Source organism: Pseudophryne corroboree, chromosome 6 (assembly GCF_028390025.1).
Source record: "Pseudophryne corroboree isolate aPseCor3 chromosome 6, aPseCor3.hap2, whole genome shotgun sequence".
Lineage (NCBI taxonomy): Eukaryota > Metazoa > Chordata > Amphibia > Anura > Myobatrachidae > Pseudophryne > Pseudophryne corroboree.
The window spans coordinates 542,817,319-542,824,458 of NC_086449.1; positions in this window are offsets into that span (position 1 = coordinate 542,817,319).

Consider the following 7,140-nt stretch of genomic DNA (forward strand, 5'->3'; position numbering starts at 1 on the left):
TATACTTACTGACATCAGCTTATCACTTTGCGACTCCCTGTGTCTAGTGATGTTTCTGTCGTGATCAATAGCAGCCTCTCTCAAAGTGGACACCGACAGACCTCGCCAACATGGTTGCGTGGTCTGTACCCTAGCCTTTAATGTTTCCTTTAAACCATCCATCAGTACAGATACTGCTACTTCTTGATGGTTTGGGTTGGTCCTAATATCTTCTATACCAGTGTATTTTGCCATTTCTAATAGTGCCCGGTGGAAATATTCTGTTGCCGTTTCGGACTCCTTTTGCTTAATGGAAAATATTTTATTCCATTTAACAATGGCTGGGAAATACTCTTTTAGTTGTAAATTTATCCTTTTTACATTATCTTTGTCGTACACATCTGTAAGCGGTACATCTTTATCTAGTCCACAATCAGTCAAGAATTGAACTGAGTCGACATTGGGAGGTAAGCAAGCTCTTAGTACTATCTGCCAATCCTTATTATTGGGCTCTAAAGTGTTTCCTAGATCCCTGATGTATTTTTGGCTTGCAACTAAATCTTTTCTGGGGTCTGGGAATTCAGACACTATGGTCCTTAATTCCATTCTAGTAAACGGGCAATACATGGCAATGTTCCTAACGGGTGTGGCTCCTGATGCATCTGTTTTCCCATTGGGAACTACTATCACCTTAACTGGATTAATTCTAACAACCTCATTCTGTGTAGATTCTACAGCTTGTGGTGAAATTGTTTCAGTATAATGCATGGTGCCGTACTTACCCGTTGACACGACCTCACCTATCCCTCCGCTAGGGGCCTTCACTAATCTCGTGTGTGGAGCAGTTCCTACTGTGGTTTCTGATATGGTGGCCGCTAGAGAGAGCGCTGAAATTGTTGCCGAATCGTCTTCTTGATCACACTCCTGAGGAAGGTTCAAAACAGGGTACAACTTGCACGGGTTAATAATCGCATGGGTTACTTGGTTAACATCATTAACATTTACAGGGTTACTAAGAGTTTGTGTTTTACAACCCAGTGCGTTTCTCTCCGCAATCAATTTCTCTCCTGCAATGTATGGTGGAGGAGGGGCTGTGGCTATCAGCTTCCTGACTGCCCCAGATCCTGCCGCCAGAGCCAAACCTCTCTGTATCTCACCTTCCTGCTGCCACAACTGTAAATAATCATGATGCTGAATTCGTCTCTTTGCTGATTTTATGAGACATATCCTCCTCCTTAAATTTTGTAACACTTCTGGACTGAAGCTACCTATTCTTGGGAATTTGTCCCTGTCTTGTACAGTCATTCTCTCCCATTCATCACATAAAGATTCTGTGTGACTTCCGTATTTTTCACACATGATGTACCTTGCCGACCCGACGGGTCGGTTCTCTGAATCAACCCGAACCGAGGTTGATCGCCCCCTACCTGAACAATTGGCCCCCATAATCTGCAGGTGTTGCTTACTACTCCTGTGATCTTTATCACGGTCTTCAGCGAACCCTTACAGCAAACCAAATTATTCAAGATAGGCCGGCGGTGGCGGTTTACCGAGTACCCCACTCACTCGCCCACCTCGACCAATACGACCTGATCACACCGATATGGTGCTGGCGTACTCGATACAGGGCCCCTATGGAACCTTCTGTTTACTGGAACATATGAGGGTTACCCGCAGGACACTTACTCTTTCCAGTAAAGGTGGGGTTGTTAGATAGTTCCTGAGTGACCAGCGAACTTCCCTTCCAAAAATAAAAAATTACACAAATCACGTCAGAATGTACAAATAGCGTTTGTGACCACTTTACTCTAATGGTATTAGGTCAGATTACTAACTACTGCACACAATTACGTGCGGTACAATCGTTCAGTACATAAGCACTACTTGTCATGTACTGAAAGATCAATGGAATCGATGTTTCCGGCCGCGATTCCTTCAGCAAGAGCTTGTATGGCCTATATGGGTTCTGCACCAACACCCCAGGCGTTGTGCCTCTTGTACCTTTATAGCGGACCTCTTTGTCTATTTAACCTGTTACCTTATGACCTCCTGGTCTGTTACCGTCTGTTAATGACCTCCTGGTCTGTTACCTTATGACCTCCTGGTCTGTTACCTTATGGTCCGCTATACTCTAATGCTCAAATATTATTTAACCAGGGATGCCTCCCTAGCCACCGTATATGTCACTTACACGTATGTTCCTTGACGAGTACCCGACTTTCCTTTTGGTTCAACCTCTAAGTTATATAAACTTATGTGATAAAAACACACTCACTCAACACATGTACACTTTGTTTCTATATCTATTTCTGCGCAGAAATTGTCTTTAGTCCAGCTGTGTTACCAATTAGGAGCAGGATCTGTTAAACTAAATTTCAGATTTCCAAAATTTGACTTGCGTTATTTACCGCGTCGCGTTATCTACCGCTGTGCGTTACTTATCGCCTTTGCGTTAATTATCGCTTTGCGCTAAAATCCAACTTTTCGTGACTTGAGCTACGTGGGCGTAACCGGACGCTACGTTGCGTAATGAACGCTGCGTGCGTCTGCCTTTGGATTGCGTACGCTAGTCTTTGTTAGCGACACGTGTACGCAAAACAAAGATCCACCGTAACACAATTTCTACCTTTATCAATGTAGATAATCCCTGATCATCTACCGCACACCACACTGACTGCCTTGTCTCCCAGACAAGTCGTGTGTTGGTCTATACTTTAACTATTACCTCTACTATGAAATAACAGCAAATCTCTTTTAGCACTTTCTATCAACTATAAAAATTGGCAAACGGGAATAGTGATATACGAAATTGAAAAAGAAATGCAGATATATATGTATGCGTGCGTGTATACGCAAGACAGAAGAGAAATAAACAGTTTCAAAAGACACAAGCGTTTTGTTCTTACTTCCGGTTCCCGGATTCCTTCAGCACTCTTTATCTAAGCGAAGCAGACGCTTATCCCGTCAGCACTGCGAGACAACCTCCCACCCTTTGCTGGGGGATAATGTCTGCTGATCTACCTAGTGCAGATATGAGAAGGACAGGACGAGTCCCCAATTGACAATGCTAAATTCCTTTGTCGTATAAACAACCCTTTATGAAGTCTAAGAACACTGTACGCTGTTTACTTAAGAAGTACCGTACGGGTACGCTGGTTGCGTAACGATCGCTCAGCCGTAGGCGAGACGCTCAAGCGTCACGCTCGCTCACGGCCCAGCGATCACAGGACAGCACGTTAAGGGCTATGACTAGAGTAATGATTCGCTATGGCGTAGCGGACGCTCGAGACCACGAGGAGATCACCAGCGGCGCAGACGCTCACAACGCTATACCATTATGTCTAAACCTTATACCAATGAAATACACAGAATACCTTAATGTGAATACAGGGTGTAAGTGCAACCTTGTGTAACCTGACTAACTACAAAGCTGCTTGAGCGTCACCGACGCTCAAGTGAACACTTAACACTATAGGAAATACACAGATACTGGTTTAGGGTCCAAAGCCTATTAACTGTATTATATCTAATATACTTGTAAAAGGGGATAACAGTACAAATGATACACTACAATATAACAGAGACTTCCTAACCAAAATACAATACTATCTAATACAATTCAATACTAGTCTAGGGGAGATGTGAGAGAAAAGAGAAAGGAGAGAGAGAGAGAGAAATGGAGAGAGATGAGAGAAATTGGCTCACAGTAAGACAATGATTACGGAGAGAAACTTACGCACAAAGGGTATGATCGCATGCGCCTCGATATCCAGCTCCCGGTTATCAGCAGAAAACCGTTGATGAGAGAGTGAGTTTGGATATGGTCGGCCTGCCTATTTATGCCCCACACACAATGCAATCTCATAGTCCCTACAATCCCATTGTCCATTGGACGTCTGAATTCGGCCCTGTATCATGACAAAAGGTCATAGGTTGATTCATACAGGTGGGCTGTGACGATTTCAAACAGCTCAGGTGGGTGGGAAACTAGGTTTCCCGCCGCATACCTGAGTATGAGTAAATAATAGAAATGGACATAAACTTCTTATGTCCATAACTATTCGCACGAGCGATTAATACGCTCCAAACCAACACCGGAATATTGCTAATTAAATACTCTTCCGATGGGTACCAAACACTGCTGCATGACTCCTGTTAGACCCTTCCTACAGTACAAAGAGGGATTCCTCAGCTCAGGGACATTCTATATTAACCAAACTTTCAGAAACTATCAAAGGGACCATGATCTACAAACTACATTAATTGTGAAAATATGTAACGAAGGAGTCGCACGCTACGACTACATAAACTCTACCGTAAATACGCATACCGTGCGCCCGCGGGTGCACGCTATTGCGGGTATGCGCCTTCACGGGAGAGCGTACGCATGCGCAGCGCAGACCAGTGTGCGGTGCAAATATGGCAACGTGCATAGAGACATTTTTCTGACTTTGACAGTGTATACTGAATAAGGGAGGCTTTGGACCAATGGACTTTAACCTGGGGTGAGAGCAAACAATTGGCCAATTGTCCATGACAGTTTTCTGTATAGACTTTAGGTTGGTGCTGCAACTGGTCTTAAAGATCAGATGGTTAGACTCTCTTGGTTGTTTAGATGAATTACCACCTTTGGCGTGGATTGCACGTGCCACATGCAGCCAAATCTCTTCCAGGATCTATTCTGAGACCTATTGAGGAAGCCACACCACTTATACTTTTGAGATTGTTAAACCTGCTATATAATTCTTGAATTTCGTTGTACGTTGGTCAACATCCGAATCAGAAATAGTCTTGAATTTAAAATTGGACACCACACTTTAGGTAGTTCGCAAAAATGCCGACATATGGTTGTCAGCACTCCTAAGAGATTATAACCAATAGTATTCCTAGGCGACCCTGTAAGGATTTACGCCCAATTAGTTTTAAGGTAGTTTATACAAAACACCATTATCCAACTGATTACACATTTATGAAGGAATACTGTACCTCTTAAGCTCTAATCAGGAGCCCAGATTTAAGAGCTTCATCCACTAAGTCCAGATATAGGAGATTCTGAATAATCGTACATTAGAGGTTATGATCCTTTATATTAATTCATCATGAGCAAATTAGCCTTTTCCTATATTCGTTACCCCTGATGAAGTCGATAAGACGAAACGTGTTGGGTTTGTCAGTCAGAGAATCACAACCTAGTCTGTAAAGATACTCCCTGTCGAGCTCACACCTTGCAAAAGGTGAGGGGATATCTAGATTCCACCTTACAAACGTGTTGGCTGTGTACTCTTTTAGTTGCATTTTATTGACACAATTTTATACTTTGAACTGTGTATACGTTATTAAAATAACTTTTTACTAATTGGCCTGTTGGCCTCTTGTTTGGGTGACTATTTGGTGAGGGGTGTCTGTTATAGGTCCCCAGATTTAAATACCCTCCAGTCTACATTCAGACGAAAATAACCGTGGAAGAACTGTGTAATTACATTCCACTTTAGCGCACTTGGGAATTTGTGTTTATTCATATATATATATATATATATATATATATATATATATATATCTTTATCTTAGATTCCAGCATGAGTAGGTACATCCACGGTCTGGTGTACCACATATTCTTATCTTTGTTCAAAAAAATTTATATTAAGTTGTGGAATGTTCTCTCAAAATTGAACTGTAAAATTTGAAGACCCTCTGTGTGCTGATAAATAAGGCTATACATGCTGGAGAGGACAAGAATTTCATATGATACAGATGGAGCCTCGCTTATCTAGCCTTCTCTGTTGCGCCTAGGTGCCCCAAGGTTTATTAGCATAAACCTGTCATCTATTGTTCTCAGTTTCAATAAAATACAGAGAGAACAATACAGTAGGGGATTAAGGGTAACATGTAAAAAGCAGTGATGAAAGTGGAGAAGTGAGCCAGTGGAGAAGTTTCACATGGCAACCAATCAGCATTGAGGTAACATTTATAATTTGCATACTATAAAAGTATACAGAGCAGCTGATTGGTTTCCATGGGCAACTTCTCTTCTGGCTCACTTCTCCACTTTTTTCACTGCTTAGTACATGTCCCCCTAAATCATTACATCAGGGGATTAAGTCCGACAGTACTGGCTCAGTTAATCCTATTAAAGATATAGATGAGCAGGGCTCCATCTGTATGCCTTTTTAATTATTCTATCTGGTACGCAGAATACCTAGATGTGTGTATATTTAAAGCGAGAAATAATACTACACTGTCAGGCGCTTGTTCTCTCTCCATTTATTTATGAGTAAGAGTCAGAGCCCCTGCCTTTCAAGGTTCAGAAGACACTTCATGGACCCTGGAAATTCAATGAAATGTAATCCATCATATCACCATTTAAAGACCTGTTTATGTCATGAAACGTTGATATGATGGAATAAATGTCACTGCATGTTCAGAAGTCCATGGAGTGCCGCCTGAATCTTGCAAGGCATTGGCTCTGACAAGCAATGTTTATTCAGTGCCCATCTACATGCAAATAAATATATATATATATATATATATATATATATATATATAGTATCAATATTACCAGGAGTACTCACCAGTCTCCTTAAGCCTTTTATTGTCATAACATCAGATAATCAGCATGGGGGTGTCAACGTTTCGATCCCATGTGGGAATCTTTGTCAAGCTCACAAGCCAACACAGGTAGCTCACATATATACCCATATAGCTCTCCCCCCTATCAGCCAACAGGAAACACCTGATGATATATCAAAAGAGTACAAAAAACACTAAAAACATGTATAAACATATCACATATAGTACAAACTAACACATATATACACACAGGGCCGGTGCAAGGTTTCTCGGCACCCTAGGCAAGACTTCAGCCTCCCCCCACCCCCCCACCATCACACCTATCAGCCACCACAGGATAAAATAAAACACATTGGCATCCACAGGAACAAATAATAACAAACACAATGACCCCTTTCAGGAAAAAAAGAAAAAAACACACTGGCTTCCACAGGGTAAAAGAAACACACATTTGCCCTGACAGGAAAAACCAAAACACAATGCTCCCCAGTACATAACTTCAATATAGCCCTTTATTATTGTCAGAACAGCAAATTAATGTGCTCCTGCTAAGTACAAAGGGAAAACGTGATGGCTTCTCCAACATATGTGCAA